Genomic DNA, 23,823 nt, shown 5'->3' on the forward strand with positions numbered 1-23,823 from the left:
CACCAAGGATCTGTGAATGTGTTTTGTGAAACAATTTTGTGGCTCCTTTAAGGGTCATAAGGTCTCTGTCCCGACTACTTAACTCTTCCCATGCCTGTGACTAGGGCAGGGTGACACAGGGCCTCCTCCTCAGAAGGACCCCAAGCTTGGGGTTTAATGCTCTGTGATCCCAGTCTCAACATTTTCTGTATTGATTAGGCTATGTGGAGAGAAAAATGAGGATCCCCAATGCAGGCATTCAGTTGACTTTCACCATGGTCTAAAAAATGGCCGACTCCTGCTTGCTTCAGTATAAGAACAACACTGGTGTGGCTGGAGCTTCCTCTCAAGCCAGGACCACATGTTTAAGTTCATGAAGCTTCTTCCCATTCTCTTACTTTCTGACTATACTCTTTGAGATTGGAGGTCTCAGATTTATCCAATTCTCAACAAGTGTTGAGAATTGTCTTGATGTGTCTTGAAGTGTCAATTGTCTTCAATTATCTTGAATTGTCACCTCATGAAGACACTTTTTTTTTTTTTTCATGAAGACACTTTTAAGGCTAACCCAGGTCTACACCACCCACTCACCGCAAACCCATGGTTAAATGGACATTGTAGTTCACATATTTGAGTAAGAAGCTCTCCTCCTGGCAGTATCGTCACACACATCCCACTGTGAAGCTTGTATACATCCACTCACTGCTTTGGTCTCCTGCCCTCACAGAGAGAACTGCTGCCTCAGTGAAGAGAACTCCCAGCCAGGATCCAGCCAGCTCCCTGTCCAAGCTCAGCTTGCCTTTCCCCACCATTATGTCTTTTCATGAACAAGCAGTGTGCTAAACAGCAGAATCTATAGCTCACTCTCTTCAGTGGGAGCAAGGTGTAGTGATCAAGGCTGTAAATTTCCTTCCCCCATCATCCATCCAGCAGTTCAGCAAGTGGGATTCCCAATCTGACACCTCCCAGTTCTTTCTTCTATATGCTCCCAAGCCTGGGCCTGTGCCCAAACTCAGGGCCTGTAACTGATCTAGGAAGGATCAAGGAATCTCAAGCATCAAAGAGGGGAAGATATAATCCAGGGTAAGGAGAAGGAGGCCCCTTGTCCAATAAACTGATATCTGATTTCTAGGGCTTTCTTATTCATGAACTGACTACATGAATATATCTTTCGAACCAAATACGGAACCTGGGAAAAGGATCTTCTTCTACATTCTTTGGGGTTTCTTGGTACTACTGCAGGCCTGAAGGGCCTGTTCTGAGTGGCTACCTTCCCATCACGCTGATAATTATTGTAGTCAATACAGGGCCTGCCACAATGCTTGAGGAATGTGAACTATGAGGTCTGGCAGAGGCTGCAGGCAAGCCCCTACACTGGAGGCTAGACTGATGTCCTGGGGATGTGAGAAGGGCATATCCCCTTTAACAACTATTCCAGCCTAGGGAAGCCCCTCTGGGGTGTTTCCCAAGACACCAGAGCTTCCCTTGGTGAAAGTGAAGTCACTGACTAAGTGCTCAGTGAACCAGGCCCCACACTTATACCACAAAGGTTGACACTACAGGTATAGGGGAAGGGTGGCTGTTTCAAGAAATGACACCAAGTCAAACGAGCATTACACAAGAAAATAAATGAATCTTAACCTCTGCCTCCTATCATACTCAAAAGTCAATTCCAAACTGACTGAATATCAGAATATAAAAGAAGTATGTCTTCATGACCTTGGAGTAGGCATAGATTTTGTAAATAGAATACAGAAATTGCTAGCCATAAAAGAATAAAACACAATAAATTAAACCACACTGAAGGTAAGAATTCCTATTCATCCAAGAATATCATCATGGGACCAAGGAGGTTTGGCCACAGACTGCTAGAGGATGTCCACAATGCTTAATCTAGAAAGGAGACTATTCTGAGTATATTGAAAGTTCTTGAAAATGGCAGGAAGTCTATCAATTTCTTATTGTCACTGTAACAAATTTTAATACTCAGTGACTTAAAATAAATGTATATTATGTTATAATTCTGGAGGTCACAAGTCCCAAGTCCGTTTCTCTGGGCTAATATCAAGGTGTTGTCCTCTGTTCCTTTGGAGAATCTAGAGGCTAATCCATATCTTTGTATTTTCCAGCTTCCAGAGGTGACCTGCATTCCTTGGCTCATGGGCCCATTCCTCCATCTGTAAAGCCAGCACTATAGCATCTCACTTTACTTATCACACCTCTCCTTCTATTATTGTATCTTCTTGTTCTAACTTTGATCCTCCTGCCTCACTCTTATAGCACCCATGTGATTACATTGGGTCTAACTGGACAATCCAGGGTAAACTTCCCATCTCAAGAACCTTAACTTAATCCCACTCACAAAGTCTCTTTTCCCATGTAAGTTATACTCACAATTTCTGAGTATTAGGGCATGAACATCTTTCATCATCATTCAGCTTACCTTAGGATATTACACACCTGTAGGAAAGGTCACCAGGAGAGCTGGGTGGGTGGTTGCGGGATAGGATATCCAAATGGCTAATAAATAAGCGAAGAAGTTATCAAGGAGGTATAGATTGAAGAGGTCACCAGGCATCAAGGCTTCCCAGTAATCAGAATAGCTAAAATCAAACAGATGGATGACAGTAGCTACAGCAGTGGTGCTGTTGGGACAGTCAATGGATTGGAACGGTCAATATGGAAAACCCTTTGTCAGCATCTACTGGATTGGTACACACATATATCCTGTGGCTTAGTAATTCCATTCCTAATATATCACCAACTAAATGCATACATATGCTTGCCAAAAGACACATCTGCAAATGTTCCTGGAAGCACTATTGTAGTGGCCACGGAGATGTTCATTTATAATGGATGATGGATAGCTCTTCATAGTGTCTTATGATAAAAACAATGAAGAATAAGTAAAGTTCAGTTATAGGCCTTAGCATGGATAAATTTTACAGATGCAGTGTTGAGTGAGGAAGGTTATTCCCAGAGGAATATGAGCATGATTCCATGTGAATGGAGTAAAAGAATAAGCAAAACTAATGTATGGTTTTAGAAGTCAGAATGGTGGATCCCCTAGAGATCCTGGAATTGGAGGGTGACACAGGACAAGGTGACACAGGACAGCTGTAATTGGAGGGTGACACAGGACAAGGAGGGTTCTGCTGCAGTGTTCTGTTTCATAATCTGTGCACAGATCACATGAGTGTATCTACTACGTAAAAATGTATTCTGCTGTGCAGTTATGATTTGCATACCTTTTCACATGTTATACTTTAATAGGAATGTTAACAAAAATAAAATAAAGCCGGGACGCCTGGGTGGCTCAGTTGGTTAAGCAGCTGCCTTCGGCTCAGGTCATGATCCCAGCGTCCTGGGATCAAGTCCCACATCGGGCTCCTTGCTCAGCAGGGAGCCTGCTTCTCCCTCTGCCTCTGCCTGCCATTCTGTCTGCCTGTGCTTGCTCTCTCCCCCTCTCTCTCTCTGATAAATAAATAAAAAAAAAATTAAAAAAAAATAATAAAATAAAAAAAATAAAAAAAATAATAAAATAAAGCCAATGTTGGGAGAACTTTTCTTTTCCATTGCAACATACATACAACATACTTACAAGCCCTTGCTCCCTGACTACAAAAGTCTGGAGGAGTTGAACAGCTGTCTTCTGTCTTCCCAACTTCCAATTAGTCAAAGATCCCCAAGCACTCAGAGCTTCAAATTGTTGTATCTGGCTTTTACTTAACTAATAAATTAATGAGAGGAGAAGCCAAAGCTCTACATGGTATGTTAGACCTGAGATAATGACTGATCTAATTCAGGAAAATTTGCCTCTCTGTTTTTGGACTCCCCCATTTGTGAACAGATTCAATTCTATCCCAAAGGAGTGATAATGTGGCCAATCATATACCTCAGGTGATCCAAATTACAGTGCCTGGGTTTCATCATTGGCCTGGACTATGTTGCCAAGTAATCCAGATTTTTTTCCATATTTTAGATTAAAAATTATAATATTTTCTAATACATAATCATAATGAATTCCATTTCAAACAAAAAAAAATTATGGGCCAGCCCCTACAAGGTGGTTGGAGCTTTTCTTAACCAGAAAGGAAATGCTTTAAAGTCATAAAATCCCTCTGGGGCAACAAAATCATTTTGGCCCTGTTTTCTGGAATTACTTCTATTTTCCAGAATCCTTTCTTCAAACCTGTATCTGTGATCACCTTAGCAAACCCTGATCATCCTTCCAGTTCAGTTCTCAACATGGAGAAGCCATATGATTTATTAAGAGCATGTGTTCCCTATTGTCATCACTAAATGTGTTGGCTGCTCTGGACTAGGCATCCAAGCCACTAGCAAGTGCCCAAACTCTCCAGCTAGAGTAATTATTCTCAAATACCAGCATGCCAACTTTCTTAATATTCTACAGACTTCTTCATTTGCTCATGACATCACTCATTCATTCCTCCACAAATAATTTATTGAAAGTCTTCTGTAACCTAGCATGTTGTAGGCCCTCAGGGCAGATAATGAAAAAAAAATCTCAGCTTTGGCTTTGTGAAGCTTACATTCTAGAGAGAGGAAATAGACAACAAACGGATAATTACATGATATGATTACAGGTGGAAGCAGGGAGAGGTAAAACAGAATGAGTAGAGGTAGCAGGGTAGAGTTTGATATTTTGGCCAATATAGTCAGAAGGGTCTCTCTGAGCATGAACCTGAGTGAGGTGAGCTTCAGCCCTACCAGTATCCGGGGATAGAGCATTCCATGAAGAGGAAGGACCTGTGGAAAGTCTGAGAGAGGAGGAATTTTGTCATACCCAGATTTGCCTTCCAGTACCTAGCCCACCTCAACTGCCTCCAAGTTTTACTCTCTGAAATCACAGGTGGTGACATTCCTTTATCCTCTTCTCAGCAATTTGCTCCCCTCAGTGGGTTTTTCTTTTGACCTGATGTTACCATTTCCAGAACCAGGTTATTTGAGAAGTATGGAAATGTCAGCAAAGATCCCTTCATCAGTGACTGCTGATCTTTCCTTTGTGATGGGCTTTAACACTCAGCAGGTGGGGCCATATAAATCCATCCTTTGAAGAGTCACTATTAATAACAAGCTCCTTCTGGATTGCAGCATTAGGTGCCTAATGGCCATGTCTTGAGAACCAGGAACATGCAACAGGATTGAACACAGACCTCAGTGTGAGACTGGATGCTGGTCTGTCTGTCTCAAGCAAGTGTGTGCCTCAGTTTCCTCATCTATAAAAAGGTAAGAGTGAGAAGACATACAAATGTCTAACAGACATATGAAAAAAGGCTCCATATCACTCAGCATCAGAGAAATACAAATCAAAACCACAATGAGATACCACCTCATACCAGTCAGAATAGCTAAAATTAACAAGTCAGGAAATTCAGATATTGGTGAGGATATGGAGAAAGGGGAACCCTCTTACACTGTTGGTGTGAATGCAAATGGGTGCAGCCACTCTAGAAAGCAGTATGAAGTTTCCTCAAAAAGTTAAAAATAGAGTTACCCTGTGACCAAGCTATTGCACTAATAGGTATTTACCCAAAAGATCCAAAAATAGTGATTCAAAAGGGCATATGCATGTCCACAATAGCCAAACTATGGAAAGAGCAATAGATCTCTATCGACAGATGAATGGATAAAGAAGGTGTGGTATATATATCCACAGTGGAATATTACTCGGCCATCAAAAATAATGAAATCTTACATTTGCAATGACATGGGTGGAACTAGAGGGTATTATGTTAATTGAAATAAGTAAATCAGAGAGAGACAAATACCATAAGATTTCACTCATGTGGAATTTAAGAAATAAGATGGATGAACACAGGGGAAGAGAAGGAAAAATAAAATCAGAGAAAAACGGATAGAGGCAAACCATAGGAGACTCTTAAACCATAAGAGACTCTTGTAGGAAATAAACTATGGGTTGCTGGAAGGGAGGTGGGTCAAGGAATGGGCTAATTGAGTGATGGGTATTAAGGAAGACACTTGATGTAATGAGCACTGGGTGTTATATATAACTAATGACTCACTAAATCATACTCCTGAAATACTCCTGAAACTGATAATGTGCAATGTGTTAACTAAATTAAATTTAAACAAAAAACAAAACAAAAATAAAACAAAAACAAAAGGCAATAGTGACAGTAACTACCTCCTAGGGTTGTTGTGAAAATTACTTTAATTAATATAAATGCTTAAAATTATAGCTGGCACATAAGAGCTTCACAAATGTTAGTATTTTATAACTATCCTTCCCCTGTCTTATCATCCACAGTGTTTCTAGATATTTCTTTTTTTAATAACAGTTTTATGATTATCAAGGTATTGCAAGCTCATTATAAAGAAATTAGAAAATACAAAAACATATAATAGAAGAAAATTAAAATAGTTGATAATTTCATTACCCATTGGAATTGTAATTTCAGTTATTGTCTTTTCCAGTTTTCTTTCCTTGCACATCTATGGTCTTATACACCTTTCTTATTCATTTAACATGTACTGTGAGTATTTTCCATATCCTTAATTATTCTTTTTTTTTTTTTTTTAAAGATTTTATTTATTTATCTGACAGAGAGAAATCACAAGTAGTCGGAGAGGCAGGCAGAGAAAGAGAGAGGGAAGCAGGCTCCCTGCTGAGCAGAGAGCCCGATGCGGGGCTCGATCCCAGGACCCTGAGACCATGACCTGAGCCGAAGGCAGTGGCTTAACCCACTGAGCCACCCAGGTGCCCCAATTATTCTTTTTTTTAAACATGATTTTTATTAGTTGTATTACATTCTTTCTTACATATTTATAATAGTATTTACTTCATGGGGTTGTTGTGAGGATTAATGATACATACAAAAAGTAGTGGTTAAAAAGTGTTTAGAACAGCATCATTTTTATAGAAAGAGCCAAAAAATATTAACTAAAAATAGTGATGATAATAATGCTGAAACCACATTTGGGGCTATCTAGCATATTTCCAGTTATAACCAGATATTTTTTGGTTAAGCAGGAGAGACAATCCCTCATCACTTGGTGTTTTGTTTTGTTTTTATTTTGTACACATGATTTTGGTTGTGTGAAGGATAGTAGGGAGAAGGTTGATTTGAGTAGGGACTTGAAGGAAGGGAGAAATAAGAGGAGGAAGTGTGGCAAGGTGTCTGTTGTTACACAGCCCCATGAACTGAGTTTGACCCTCTGAAATTTGAAGAAGGAATTGTAGAATCGTTTCCATAGGACAATGGCATGAGGTTCCTGGGAGTGTGAAGCCACAAATGGATTGCATGTTTTCTACCATAAGTGGCTCTGAGCATAGACACAGTTCCTCTAAAAATAGGTGTCCACATTTGGCACATTGTTCTGGGAGCTTTCTTCTTCTGGTCTCTCTGTGGAGCCCAGCTCTGCTCAGAATCCCTGATATTCACTACCTCTGGAGCCTCAGACTCACTAACATACCGTTGGTGTCCTCACAATGGCATCTTCAGCTGTGTCTACCCTAGGCATCCCAAATGACTTCTCAAGTAATTGAAGTTTAAAACTGTGGGAATGAGAGGAAAAGAGAGCTTTTTTTTTTTTTTCCTGGAAGAAATGTGGGCCACTCAGTAGAGAAAGTCAATTGGGAGCCATTTAAATATTGCCTAAGAGACGGGTTGGAGGCGTGGGTCATCCAGTTCTCAGCAGCCAGTGGAGCAACCCCAGGTGGCAGTCAGAGATGACTGCATAGCTACTATGGCCCAAGAGTTGATGATGCAGAACCTTTGAAGGTCACAAAAGAGTCATTTTTGCCCATTTACAACCACACCCAGATAATCAGGTTTAAACATCCACCAAAGAGAGAACAAAAGCCTGATTAAATGAGTACAAATAAAGTAAGAATTTTTCTGCTTCTCACCTGTCTTCTGCAGGCTCCACTTGGGCTTCAGAGGGAGTAGAGAGAACACCAAAAACCAGATGCCTGTGTAAAAAGAAGGAGAATCTCTAGATAATGGAGGAGAGTTTGATGATGTTCCTGGTGTTGAATACAAAATATGCCACAGTGTGTGCCTTCTCTCTTTGCAACTGTTACGAACTAAATTGTGTCTCTCATTCCAAAAACATACATACATTAAACTCCTAGCCCCCCAGTGCATCAGAACGTGACCATATCTGGAGATACGGTCTTTAAAGAGATCATTAAGATTAAATGAGATCCTTAAAAAGGGTCCAATACAATATGCCTGGTGTTCTTACAGGAAGAGGAAATTAGGACATGGACATGTATAGAAGAAAGACCATGTGAGGACACAGGAAGAAGATGGCCATCTGCCAGCCAAGAAATAAGCCTCAGAAGAAACCAACCCTGCTGACACCTTGATCTCAGACTTCTACTCTCCAAAATTGTGAGAAAATAAATTTCTAGTTTTTAAGCCATCTAATCTGTAGCTAGCAGCCATAGCAAACCAATTCAGTTGCCCATCATGACATAGATTTGGGGAAACGGTTTATGTCTTTGAAGATCTGTTTTGCTTTGTAAGCCAATCTTAATATCCTACAATGTTCTGGAACTTCGTTTGTAAATAAGTCTTCTAAATGTTAGCTGCATTTCCCCCCAAAGTCAATTGAAAAATCTTTCATCAAAGGGCAAAACAAATGAAGTGCCAAAACTTCCAGCTTTTGAAGATTCTAGTGAATTGTATTTATTGAAAACAAATTTTCTGGCTTTTCCCCTATTAGAGACAAGGAAAAACAAAGAAGAGACTCAATCGTGCATAAGACTTAATTTTGAAAGTTTATAAGTTTGGGAGTACCTTGACTTGTGGGGAGAATCTTTTGATGGAGCTCCTTTATATTTATTTGGATTACATTTATATATGATATCAGGATTAAATGAAATTGAAGAGGCCTATAATTTTTCAGCCTCTAAAAACAATTGGCAGAACAGTAAGAATTATAGAGGCAACTTATTAAATGAAATTTGTCTTTTAAAATTTATGACAAAGAAAGATACCTCAATGGAGACCAAGAGATAATACCTATTAAGACATATGGGATAAACTATACATTTCAATATTAAAAGTAAGTTTGAGGGACGCCTGGGTGGCTCAGTAGGTTGAAGCCTCTGCCTTCGACTCAGATCATGATCCCAGAGTCCTGGGATGGAGCCCCGCATCGGGCTGGGCTCTCTGCTCGGCAGGGAGCCTGCTTCCCCCTCTCTCTGTCTGTCTGCTCTCTGCCTGCTTGTGATCTCGGTCTGCCAAGTAAATAAATAAAATCTTTTAAAAAATAAATAAATAAAATTTTTTTTAATAAAATTTTTTAAAAAGTAAGTTTGAGTCAAACTTATTTGGCAAATAAGTTCTTATTTGGCATCCTTATTTGGCAAAACTTTCTCTGAGCTTGCCACTTAGCATGTTTCCTTGGTCCTCCCTTACCCTACAGTCTTACCCTTAGATGTTTACAAACAAATCCACCAGTTTTAAAGTCCCAAGTTTGGGATCCTGCTTCTAAATGAGCTGTTTGTTTTCCCAGAAAAGTGTACAAGTGTATCTGTGAAAAACACACCGTGTTTTCCTTCTCTCAAACTCACAATACTCCTTATACCAGATGTATGTTTTTCCCTCCCACAACCACCACATTTCCCATACCAAACGGGTAGTCGATAATTCAATTCATTTCTGACTCTAACCAGAGTTAGCTCAGATCCCGTAAGTTAAGGGCTTCATCCCGTAAAACTGCTCCCTACTTTAGATACCAATCACCAACAGTAGGTCCCCAGGTTACCACAACTTCTGTCCAACTTGGCTACAGATCAAAGCTCCCCATGATCCTCTCTTCAGGTTCAGTAATTTGCTAAAGCAAATCACAGAACTCAGGAAAACCATTCACTTATTATTGCCAACTTCTTACAAAAGATACTTGAACAGATACAATTGAACAACCAGATGTAAAGGATATATAGGGTGAAGTGTGGAAGGGTCCTGAACGCAGGGGCTTCTGTTCTGGTAGAGTGGAGTGTGCCACCCTCCCAGACTATGGATGTGTTCATTCACAGGGAAGCCTCTCTGAACCCTGCAATTTAGGAGCTTATGAAGCTTTCATCATGTAGACATGATCAATTATTAACTCAATTTCCAGCCCCTCTCCCTTCTCCTGAGAAAAAGAGGAGGGGCCAAAATTCCAAGCTTTTAACCGTAACTCTATCTTTTTAATGACCAGCGCCCATCCAGGAGCCCACTGAAAGCCACTTTATTAGAACAAAAGACACTCCTATTGACCCAGGAAATGACAAGTGTTTGAGGAGCTCTGTGTCAAGAACCAGAGTCGAAAACCAAATATCAGGAACCAGAGGCAGACACCAATATATATTTTATTTCTTATTATTTCACAAAAGGTTTGTTCCGATCTCATTTTCACGAGTGCCCGCCTGGTATGGGCTGCAGTGTGTCCTCCAAAATTCATATGCTAAAGCCCTGACACTCAGTACCTCAGGATTTGACTGTACTTGAAGATACAGTCTTGAAAGAGATAATTAAGTTAAAATGAGGACATTCCAGTGGGCCCTAATCCAGTATGATTGGTGTTCTTTAAGAGAGCATATGAGGGCACACATAAACACACACACAGAGGGAAGTGTCCGTGAAGACATAGGGAGAAGATAGCCATCTACAGGCTAAGGAGAGAAGCCTCAGAAAAAACCTAACCTGCCCACAGCCTAATCTCAGACTTCTAAACTCCAGAACTGTGAGAAAATAAATGTCTGTTTTTCAAGCCACCCTGTCTGTGGTAATTTGTTATAGCAGCCCTGGTGAGCTAACACACTGCCACAGTGTCTCAAATAGTTTTGTTCCCTGCCAATGGCATTAAACCCAAAGTGTGTAATTCTACAGGCACTGGTTGGTAAGATGATTCTTCTTTTGTGCTCGAGCCAAGTTGAGCAGGTACAAAGAACTTTCCTGAAAGCTGCATGTGATGTACTTTTCTAACAAGAGATGTCTGCCTTCATTCACATCCAGACCAGCCAAGAGCTCTTATTCTTACCAAGAACATTGTACCAAGCTCCCAGGTGTTGGTGGTGTTTATGTATAGCTTGTTTTTTTACTTGGTAGATGAAACCAAAGACCCTCTCTCTTTTTCACAAGCATGGAACACTTTCCTTGGAATGATCTTCATTGTTACCTCTTTAAATTTTTCTTGCTCCATGTATAAGTGACCTGGGGGGTATAGATTTTGCTGGGTTGGCTGATTGGTTGGTTGGTTGGTTTTGGTGTTTTTGTTTTATGATGAGCTATGATATAAAGAAGGATCTCCTACCTCTACTTCTCCTGTCTGGCTGGAAAATCCCAGAAGTTTTCTCCTGGTTGCTCTCCTGGCTGCCCTGTCTTCAGATGTCACACTGGGCAAGACGAGGCCACCTTTCTCCTTCTTCCAGGACCAGCACACTCCCTTCTGTCCTCACACTGCTCTGGGCCTGGCTTCTTGGGTCCTGGGGTCTGGATGCTGTCAGTGTCCCACAGCACTTCCTCTAAGCTCTGGGTGTTGCCTGTGTTCCATAGCACTTCCTCTATTCTCCATGCTAGAGATTTCTGTTTCTGCAGTTTTCTGAGAACCCCTTTGCTCTGTGACCCACCAGTAAATCTCATCTATGGGGATCATTGGAACCTGGTGGAGGGAACCCTCTCTTGGCTTCACTTCTATAGTTAGTTGGAGATTCACTGGCACCCCTGGCTTGCTAATGATTTTTTGTTCTTCATTTGGGCACAGCCAATGTCCACACACTCACTGAGTATAACAGCAGGTGGTTTGCTGTCCCACTGTCCAGCAAAGGTTGAGAACAGGAAGACTCCCTGACTTCCACACCCCTCTGGCACCTGGATTATTCTCCAGGTTATTTTTCCCTCATCACAATCTCTAGGGATTTTTTCCTCTTTATCCCTTTATTCCTCTTTATCCCTTTCAAGAGGGACTCTCCCTCTTTATCTCTCCTCAGGACCAAAGGTGGAATCCAGATGTCTTAATTCCTTCTTCTAATGTTGTTCTTTTATATACTTTTCCTGTTCACCCTTCTGTATCAAAGAACTCTTTTTTGTTTCTCATTCATTTCACAACTAATCACACGGGAAAGTCAGGGCTTTGGGGAAGAACAGTAATTAATTTCAATAAATGCCATAATATATGTAAGATTCCTTGCCCTTGTGTGTCCCTCTTCCAGAACCCTAAATCAGGTGGTATTAGGGAAGATCTATATGACCTCTGCCCCAGGGAGCCTACCAGCAACCTCCCTTCCTATTGAAGGGAGGGTAATCATATCTGTTCTGCTTGACACTGAGGGATGATGGGTAGATCAAAAGAGAATATGTATTTGAAAGTGATTTGTAAACTATAACCATAAAAATCTCTATTCAAATATAATAAATTGATGTTTGGTTTCCAAAACAGGATTAACTACTGGGAGAAAAATATGTTGACATTCCTTATCCAAATGATTCTGGCAGTCATTTTCTTCATTAAAAATGATGAAGTTGGCTTTCTGATTCAACTTGAAATGCAATGGGTTTGGACACTGTTGTTCCATTTCCCAGGGCATGTTTGGTCTTGGTCTTTTCAGCCACACAAGTTTTGGGTTTCGTTTTGAGCTGACAGACCAAACAGAGGTCGTGAGTCCTATCTTACCACAACTGGGAAATAATCATAAAATGTGTATCTTTAAAATAGTACAAGTGCATTGGACAAGGAGCTAAAAGATACATGGTCAGTGGTGAAATGACCTTGAGCAAGCCATCTGAACTCCATCAGCCCTAACTTCTCACCCATAAAAAGCTTGGTGAATCATACCAACCCTTCCTGTTTCAAAGTTGTCATAAAGATTAAACGAGGTCTGTAAAAACACTTTGCAAACTATGAAGTGATCTATGGAAGTGAAAAGTTATCAGTTATTAAATTTATAATGATAGAACTGAATTACTAATTAGAAAAGAATCAAGTTTAACCATACTTGAAAAGGCAGGTTTAAATGTCCTGTCTCATTTACTGATCATGAGAACAAAGTTCCCAGGATTAGGGAAAGGTCTCCAACTTTTATTCTTTATGCCTTATTCTGAAATCAGCTATGATCTTGCTTTTATATTACAAATGAGCAATGAGCAAGTAATTATAAAGGAATAACTATCCAGGCCACTTAATGCACTGTGTGCGTCAAAGTCTCTGCCATCAAAGAGCTTAGAGTTTAGAAGAGGAATGAGAACATATAACCAAAGGAACAGATAACATCACAAAGCTATATAGATAGCAATGAGTTGTATATTATGGACAAAAATTACCATAAGAGGAGGGAGGAATCTCTGTGAGCTGGGAAATCCGGAAAAGGTTTGATAAGAAAGTAGCAGGACATTTACCAGATCTTAGAGGACACATCACATACTGGTAGATTCTTGAGCAAATATAGATTCTTGAGCAACCACTGCAGGCAGGAAGAAGAGTACGTGAGTGACAAGTTATAGGTGAAAAATCATGGGCGTATTTGAAAACTGTTAAGGTGGGTTGATTGGCAGGAGTCAAGGAAGCATGGAGTGGCCAGTGGTAAATAAGATTAGAGAGAAAGACTTTGAAAGTCAAGATAAAGGCACCAGATTTAATTATGAAGGCAGTGGGGAATGATGGAAATTTTTGACCCAATGTGTCAAATGTTATTTCAGGGTGGGTAATCTAGGAGTGAGACATAAACTGCATTAGAGAGGCATAGTATAGCCCAGTTAGGAGCCCTCCCTGGTAGGTAGATGTGAGGGTATATGGGCCTGAATGGAAGGGAGATACTGGAAAAGGAAACAAGTAAGTGATTATGGGATATTAAATTAGAAATGTCCCATCACCAGTCAAAGACATGAAGCTTTCATCAAGATAAAAAGCCTTTGCACAACAAAGGAACCAGTTGACAAAACCAAAAGACAACCTACAGGATGAGAGGAGATATTTGCAAATGTTTTATCAGATAAAGGGTTAGTATCTATAAAGGAACTTATCAGATTCGACACCAGAAGAACAAATAATCCGGTGAAGATATGGGTAGAAGACATACACAGACATTTCTCCAAAGGAGACATCCAAATGGCCAACAGACACATGAAAAAATGTTCCAAATCACTCAGCAGCAGGGAAATACAAATCAAAACCACAATGAGATACCAACTCATACCTGTCAGAATGGCTAAAATTAGCGGCTCAGGAAACAACAAATATTGGCAAGGGTGTGGAGAAAAAGGAACCCTCTTACACTGCTCGTGGAAATGCAAGTTGGTACAGCCACTCTGGAAAACAGTATGGAGATTCCTCAAGAAGTTAAAAATAGAGCTACCCTACAACCCAGCAATTGCACTACTGGGTATTTACCACAAAGATACAAATATAGTGATCCACAGGGGCACCTGAACCCCAATGTTTATAGCAGCAATGTCCACAATAGCTATATTATATATAACATAATTATATATAATATAATATAGCTATATATAGCTATATATATCCACAATAGCAATGTCCACAAACTATAGAAAGAACCCAGATGTCGATCAACAGAGGAATGGATAAAGATGTAGAATATATACACAATGGAATATTACTCCGCCATCAAAAGGAACAAAATCTTGCCATTTGCAATGAGGTAGATGGAACTGGAGGGTATTATACTACTAAGTGAAATAAATCAATCAGAGAAAGAAAATCATCATATGATTTCATTCATATGTGGAATTTAAGAAACAAAACAGAGGAACATAGAGGAAGGAAGGGAAAAATTAAGCAATATGAAATCTGAGAGATAGAGACAACCATAAGAGACTCTTAAATATAGGAAACAAACTGAGGGTTACTGGAGAAGATGGGGGTGGGGGGATGCAGTAACTGGGTGATGGGCATCAAGGAAGGCACATGATGTGATGAGCACTGGGTGTTACATGCAACTGGTGAATCACTGAAATCTACCTCTGAAACTAATAATACAGCATATGTTAATTAATTGAATTTAAGTACAATTAAACTAAATTTTTAAAAAGGGTAGGCGGCATCTGCCCTTCCTCTTCAAAGGAAAAAAAAAAAAAAAGACATGAAGCTGACACTTAGACTGAGTCAGAGCTGGAGATCCACATTTGGAATAGGATGGCTGAATTATAAAATAAATAAGAGTTACTAGACGAAAGCATAGAGACAGGAAGACTGAGCGTAAAGGACTGAAACCCAAGGCTTTCACTTGGGTAGGAAAGAGGAGATTAATGAGTGAACAAAACAAAGTTCTTTGTGGAAGCAGTCAGAGAAAGGAATGGGAATGTTTGATATCCTGGAAGACAAAGGAAGAACTGAGGGTGGTAAAGAGTCTTAACCCCATTTTACTTTGACCTTTGCTGGCTCTTCGGTCAAGAACTATTTACTAATTACCTATTATCAGGTGATCAGCAGTGTACAAAGCAGTTTGGGGGTACAAGGTGATCAGGTATGAATGGTCCTTTAGGAAGTTTACAGTCTAGATGCTGAAGCAATCTAACTCCCCACAATAAACCAAGGTCCTAACCACACAAAAGTTTCTGAATGAGGGCAAGGTTGCCTGTGAAGATCTTCATTGGCAACAGATTCGTGGATTAAGTATGTCAATTGTAGCCTCCTGTTCATTCTCCAGTTCCCAGTCCCCTCTCCTCTGCTAGTGAAACACATTTTTTTAAAGATTTTATTTATTTATTTGACAGAGAGAGACCACAAGTAGATGGAGAGGCAGGCAGAGAGAGAGAGGGAAGCAGGCTCCCTGCTGAGCAGAGAGCCCGATGCGGGACTCGATCCCAGGACCCTGAGATCATGACCGAGCCAAAAGCAGTGGCTCAACCCACTGAGCCACCCAGGCGCCCCAGTAAAACACACTTTAAAACAAAACCACATTCAGATTCTGTCAGTAAGCAAAACCTTAGCCAGGTCTTCCACCATCCCCCCACATTCTTCAGTGCAGCTGTGAACTAGTTCTCCCAAATAGTCTTCTCTGATGCCATCCTCTACCATAAGGATGAGAACTCCTTGAAGAAGAGACTGATTCCTAGGCTGGGGTAGAACAGTAGTGTCTGCTCATGCCATGAAGTATACAAGTGATCAAAAAGATATGATAAGGTTATGTCATGTACATGGGAGCCAACTTGAAGGGGATAAACTGCATTTGTAGTAATGAATTATTGGAGCAAGAAAAGTGAGTTCCTATTTACTACAGTATGCTTATTATGCACTAGTAAATCTAGAAAGTGTGCTAGAATTGGAATATCAGCATTTTGCAACCATCATAGTAAGGACTGAATCAGGCAGCAACAATTGATGGATGCTAAATATAGGAAGAAACTTGTTTGAGGGGGGAAATATCTGGTTTTAAAGTGGTTCCCTATGGATTACTTATTAGTTTGCAATCCGTAAAAATTATTTAAAAAAATTATTTGTGCACATTAGCAAAATCAAAAATATCTTAGCCAAGTAATTATATTAACATTATTAATAGGGACAAATGGAATTTGTATGCCTTCCAATGTGATGCCCTGAGAACACATCCACTTTTTAGTAGTCTGGCCTATAAAGCATAACCCAAATCTAAACATAAGGAAATATCAGATAACTCCAAAATGAGAACAATGGTATTTTTTCAAAGTGAAGAGCAGGGAATATATTCCTCAAAAATATTAGTGTCACTGGGTATTTACCCCAAAGATACAGATGTAGTGAAAAGAAGGGCCATCTGTACCCCAATGTTTATAGCAGCAATGGCCATGGTCGCCAAACTGGTGGAAAGAACCAAGATGCCCTTCAGCGGATAAATGGATAAGGAAGATGTGGTCCATATACACTATGGAGTATTATGCCTCCATCAGAAAGGATGAATACCCAAACTTTGTAGCAACATGGACGGGCCTGGAAGAGATTATGCTGAGTGAAATAAGTCAAGCAGAGAGAGTCAATTATCAGATGGTTTCACTTGTTTGTGGAGCATAACAAATAGCATGGAGGACAAGAGGAGATGGAGAGGAGAAGGGAGTTGAGGGAAATTGGAAGGAGAGGTGAACCATGAGAGACTATGGACTCTGAAAAACAATCTGGGGGTTTTGAAGGGCCGGGAGGTGGGAGGTTGGGGGAGCCAGGTGGTGGGTATTAGAGAGGGCACGGATTGCATGGAGCACTGGGTGTGGTGCAAAAACAATGAATACTGTTACGCTGAAAAGAAATAAAAAATTTAAAAATATATATCAGTGTCATAAAAGGCAACAAAAGGTTACAGAAATATTCCAGATTGAAATAAAATAAAGAAATATAACAACAAAAAAAAAAAAAGAAAGAAAGAAAGAAACATAATAACCAAATGCAACACCTAGCCCTCATCTAGATCTTGTACCAGGGTGATGATGCTAAAAAGACCATCATTTGGTCAATTAACATAATTGGAATATGGATGGTTAAGATTAAGGTGTTGCATCAAAGTTAAATTTACTGATGTTGACTGTATATTATGGTTATATAAGAGAAAATACCTATTCTTATGAAATATACATTGAAGTACTTAAAAGCCATCCAGTATGTAACTAGCCTTCTAGTGATCCAGAATAAAATGTATATAAGATTAGATAGATTGATCAATAGATTAGATAGATTGGATAGATTAGATAGATTGATCAGACAAATAGATTGATCAATCAATCAACAGAGCAAGTGACAAACCAAATAGGACAAATCAGTAACAAAAACTGAATTTGGTTAGAGAGTATACAGGCATTTTTTGTACTAATAATATGGTTGCTATTTTTATGGAGGTTTGAAATTACTACCAAAAGTTTTACAATTTCTGATCTGCAAGCATCCGTTAAATAGGGTATTGAAAATACAACCAAAGAACCGATTGGAATGACTCAGTTACCCTATAGAATTCACTCTGCAGCAGTGACTGAGTGAATTGTGGATAAGCAAATCACCAACACTTTGCTTGTGCTAATGTCAACATCTAATTCTTCCTTGCTCAGGAACTAACTGGAGGAAACGCTTCTATTCTGTTCCCATTCAGAGTCTTTTCTTCTATATCCTGGCTTTCACAGCATTACTCTGTATTCCTTCGAAACTGGGCTAGAATGACTAGTTTTCCTTTCCCATGTCTGCAAAGACTCAATGATATGATTTTCAGCATATCTACCTTATTGGTCCTTGCATTGTCTTATTGTCTTTATATTTCTGCTATTCGAGTTATTTTTATTCCAGTTTTGCCATTGCACAGCTTCACATGAATTTTGAAAAACAACATTCTTCTCCAATGCATGTTCTGTTCAATGCAGGCTCTCATTTCTTTAGAAACATCTTTCCTGTGCTCATAGCCAACTTCTCCAAGAGGAAGTGGAGTTCAAGACTGTTGCAGCTACTCTGGCATTGGTAAGAGAACAGCTTCCAAGGGCCTGAAGAGTTCTTCCCAGCTCTTCAGAAGTTCTGTGTTCTTGGATTCGTTGTGTAATTTGATGCAGACCTCATCCATGTAAGTTCTCGATATTTTGCTCCCACATTTTGATGTTGAACTATTTTACGCTTACTTCTTTATGGGTTACCCAGGGATGTGATAACTCAAAAACACTCTCCAGACCTTCCCAGCTCTGCTTTTTCGCCATCAGTAATTAGCTTCAGGGGTCCCTCCATCCCCTACTTCAACACTGGCTGAGTTATCCATCTTACCTCATTTGCAATGAGACCCCAAGGGAATCCCAAAGCACATGCAGTACACATGCACCACCCCGAGTTGGGAAAGAACCTCCAGGGAAGACATCTCAGAGGAGGAATATCCAAAGAGATTACTTTCATCAGGGCACTTTTTCTAACCATAATTAAGTATCATTTGCTTAGCACATATCTGTTCTTGATTTATGTAATATGCTTAGAATCAGGATGCTATTTTTCTTAAAGTGTCTCTCTCTTCAAAAGTTAAAAGACAAAAATGACTAAATACCCTGAGTATTTAAAATAAACCTTTAAGAGTCAAGTAATATTGTGGAAAGAAGTAAAGTGAAACTTGCTTTCTTCAGTATTGGTACCTTAAAAATCATTTTAGTATTTTTATAACAATGGTATTTAGTTCATCAAATAATGATAAGGAATAAAACAGCTCTATCAGGAACTTATAATATTAAGCAGAGAAATCAATTAAGGCTTAAAAACAATTTTTTTTTCCTTTTCCATGAACTATAACATGGGCAATTTACCAACTCCTCCATGGATTACATGAATCCTAACAGTCTTCACAGGGGAGAAATTTTAATTCTATTATTGAATGAAAGTTATTTTAATCAAAATCTATTTGAGCTTCATATTTTATTAATTAAAGCAGGGAGACATGGAGGGAGAGAGAAAACAGACCAGAAAGGTAAGGGAAATGGAGAGAAACACACAGAATAAAGAGGAAGACTGATAAGGAAACATCACAGTATTTCCTGAGGGTCTCCTATGTGCCTAGAGCAGCGCTAAAAAGGTGGAAGGGGAGAAAGAAGGGAGGAGTGAGAGCCAGGGAGAAGCCCTGTGGTTTCCATACGAGAGGAAGTCCAGGCTTAATTGCTGTTCTCCAGGATTCTGCTATCTGAGGGGCAGTCACCTGAAGCCAACCCTGCTGCTCTTTGACATTTTGAACTGCACTGCACAGTTCTCCATAGTGTCTCATTAAACATTCACAGACTCTTCCCCAAATGGAATAGTCCCAGCCATAAAATCACACTGGGGGCTGCAGAAGCTCTTGGCAGGCCCCAAACTCACATAGGGGATATTTGCCAAGATTCAGATGAACTAGAGCTGGGGGCCAAATTTGGCCCATGGGTGGGAGACTTGCCAAATCCAAAGCAATCCAATATGTTTTTACAACAACGATTCTGCAGTATATCCTGAGCTCAGAGTTTCATGTAGTGAAAAACTGATCATAGTCAAGGGTTACTTTTTAATTGAAAGGCAATCTATTTATATAAATACATTAAATGAGAAGCATTCAAGTATAGCGTTCAAAGTATGTCATTGATATCTGTTATAAATTTCAACAAAGACTCAATTCACTAAAATTAGTAATTAAAACAGTTTTTAAACTCCAAAACTAGGGGCGCCTGGGTGGCTCAGTGGGTTAAAGGCTCTGCCTTCGGCTCAGGTCATGGTCTCGGGGCCATAGGATCGAGCCCCACATCGGGGTCTCTGCTCAGCAGGAAGCCTGCTTCCTCCTCTCTCTCTCTGCCTGCCTCTCTGCCTACCTGTGATCTCTATCTGTCAAATAAATAAATAAAATCTAAAAAAAAAAAAAAGAAAGAAACCTCCAAAACTAGTTCAATGTATGCCATCTAAAGACATACAAGGCCCTGTGTTTGCCGTGAGCTCTTTGGGCTCAACAGTTTGTTCATAAACTTAGCCGCTAACTCAAAAGTTGTGAAAATAAAACTCCATAAAATTTTCACAGAGTTTTGGGGTTACTCTCACTTGTTTGCTGGCTTCGTGTGCCTTAACTATCCATTCTAAAATCCAATGGCATCATATTAACGGGATCTAGCTAATTTTCTGCATGCGTGCTTGGATATGCACATGTGCATATCATCACTTACCTAATCTCATCTACTACCCAGGTGGTATTAAAATTTTTCTTTTCTTAGCTTTTTTCCTTTGTTTTGTCCAAATGGAGCTCATGTATGCTGCTCATAGAATGAATGTTCATGAGATAGTAGTCTGAAATTAGCTACATGTAACCCTGGTACCTTGAGCGCCTTAGAATTCTAATGATTTGGGGGGGTTGGTTTCTAATGACCATCTTCTGATGTATAGCAACTAGATGGCTTAAAATTTTTGGCTGAAGCATTTTAATCCCTTTGTTATAATAATATTTGTAATTATTTGTAATTATTTTCACGAATGAAATCTCTTGTTTCCCACACTATATCTCATTCCTGAATCCTAAGTTCTATTTCCACCTACTGGCTAGACACTGCTATTGAGATGTCCCTCGGTCCCCTCAAATTCAGCACATGGAAATAGTCACTCAGTGCTGTGTCTGGTAAGATACTTCTCTTAGTTCTCATACTAAATGGCTCAATCTGAAGATCTGAGAGTCACCAAGACTTCCCTCTCTCCCCCTTCCTCTCACTGTTCATCATATACCTTCAATTCTACCTCCTAAATATATCTTGCACCTGTTCCCTCTTCTCCATTTTCTCTACCACAGTCTTGGCTCATGCGTCTCTGTGGGCCACTGCAGTAGAGCTGATGGGTCCTTCTACCTGCAGATCTGTCCTTCCTTGTTCAACTTCCACAGTGGTCATGCCAACTTTTCTCCCTTTCTATTTGGTTAAAGCTTCTCAACACCATGAGAGACCACGGACTCTGCGAAACAAACAGGGTTTTGGAGGGGAGAGGAGTGGTGAGCCCAGTGATGGGTATTGTGGAGGGCACGTATTGCATGGAGCAATGGGTGTGGTGCATAAACAATAAATTCTGGAACACTGAAAAGAAATAAAATAAAATGAAATGGGAAAAAAAAAAAAAAGCTTCTCAACGGCTCTCCCCTTCCAGACACTAAAAGTCTACCTTTCTCTCCATGGTTTAAAAAACATTTCACATGATCATTTCAATTCCACACAAGCTCTTGGCTTCCCCCACAGCTCCCGTCAGCCCAGGCCTCCTTACAAGTCACACTCCCTCACTCTTCAGCTTAAACCACAGTTAAACTCAGTAAGTGTTTGTTGAATGCCTATGTCAACAGATGAAATAAAAATACCCATCATGAGTTGTGACAAGGTGCTTAACGATGAGCAGTTAATTCTGTCATCCAAGATGATCCAATATATTGATTGCTTGGGGCCTTCCTCTTGCTCATTCTTGCATCTGCAGCTAACATTGTAGGCGCTTGCCTGGATATTTCATCCAGCTGTCAAGAGGTGAAGTAACAATGTGAGGAAACAGTGCACAGATCAGTGCTCATCCTTAAGCAAGAGGCGAAGTAAGGGAAGAGAATGAGCGTAATGGCCATTATGAGCATTCTAGCTGGTTTGAGGGCTTCAGCAGGCTTTGCCAAGTTTCTGATTTTATGATCCTATAAAACGAAGAGCTGGCTTAATGAATTCGAAAAGAATCGAGATAAAAATGATTTGTGGTTTTTCACTTTAAATCAAAGGTCATTATCCAACAATATACATGATCATGCTTTATAAATAAAAGTACATTCGTTCAGGGTAAACTCAATACACAGACTTGAAAATTAAAGCAGTCATCAAATAGTGTTCTAATTTATTTTATGTTAACTGAAGCTTTAAAAGGTAGGCACTTAGAGACCATGATACAAATGCACTAGAAAACAGCACATATTTACTAAGTGCATACTGAAGTTTAGTCATATTACACAGAATTTCAGAAAAATCAAAGAATGTAGTTAAAGTTTAAGAATCATTTTGTGAACAACGGCAGGAATGCCCCCTCTGGAAGTAGTCCCTACTTAACTGACTCTAAGAAATTTAGGAAAACAGTATCACGAAGGGGGTATTCCAAAAGAAGAAAAATTCTACAGAGAAAAATGGGATTTGCACATTAACTTATTCAATATACGTAGCACATGCCTCTAGGTCAATGTCTTCAGCTTTTGTCCTGAAAAATAAATGACAGGACTGATGACTTCTAGCTATCTGTTTGGATCAAGTTTGCTGTGGCAATCAAAAGAGCAACAATAAAGTCAAAATTTTAGTGGCTTTCCATAATACACACACACGCCTTGCTCACAGGTCTGTTGGTCATCTGTCGCTCTTCTGGGCTTAGCTCAACTCAGGGTCAAGCATGCTGCATGTCACCCTCAATCCCACGAAGGAGTAGGGGAACTCAAAAGGCCACACCACACAATGCAAAGACATGTAAAGCTTCCGCTGGAATGTGGCACATGCCCTATCTGGCCACGTCGCATTGATCAAAACGGTCTCATGGTCAAGGAAAAATTCAATGGATCAGAGAAGTACACACTACCTATAAGAAGTATTGCCAAATCACACGACAGAAAATGGGTGTGTGTAATCCTTTCACGGGGAGTGGAAGAATTAGGAGTAATAATGTACCATAATACCTCTGATACACTCTTTGAATACCCATACTGTTGTTCTCTCAGTTTTACACAAACACAAGAATCTGCTTGACTTCCTTCTCCCTTAAGCCTTCCTGGACTATGTCTTAATATCACTGTGAGAATAGTTGATGTTACTTTCTAATCTCTCAACCCATGATTCAAGATGGGCAGAGCTCCAGTTTTACCTAATAGTCTCTGCACCTCAAACCATTGCTCCCTTCCCTGAAATGCCGTTGAACTTCTCATCTCCACCTTTCATTCTGGTACCTACTTAACCGTTCTAATAGATCCCACGCTTGACTTTATTTAATGGTCCCTTTAAAACATGGTTCTCCTGGATACACAGGTTTTAGTTGCCAGCTATTTTCTCCGAGAACTTGGAGAGCCGTAGTACTTATTCTGGCCTCTATCATTGTTGTTGAAAAGTCTAGCATTTGCCGGTGCTCTCTTTCCTGTCTGGTTTCTTCTTAAACCTTCTCTGTATATTGGATGTTATACCATTTCGATGCCAAAAGTCTAGAAGTGGACTTACTGTTATTTGCACTGCCCACTAGAAATTGGTCTTCCTATATGAGTAAATTTTATATTTTATCCTTTCTAGAAAATGCTCAGTCATTATCACCTCAGATACTGTCTCTCTTCATTCTCATTATCTCTTGTTCTAGAACTCTAATTACCTGAACGTTAAAACTTTTCATGCTTTCCTTCAAATCTCTTTAACTTTCTTAAATTTTTTCATTGCCTGTACTACCTTCTGGGTA

Source organism: Mustela putorius, unplaced genomic scaffold (assembly GCF_011764305.1).
Source record: "Mustela putorius furo isolate JIRA1106 unplaced genomic scaffold, ASM1176430v1.1 tig00003942_pilon_pilon_pilon, whole genome shotgun sequence".
NCBI classification, from domain to species: Eukaryota; Metazoa; Chordata; class Mammalia; order Carnivora; family Mustelidae; genus Mustela; species Mustela putorius.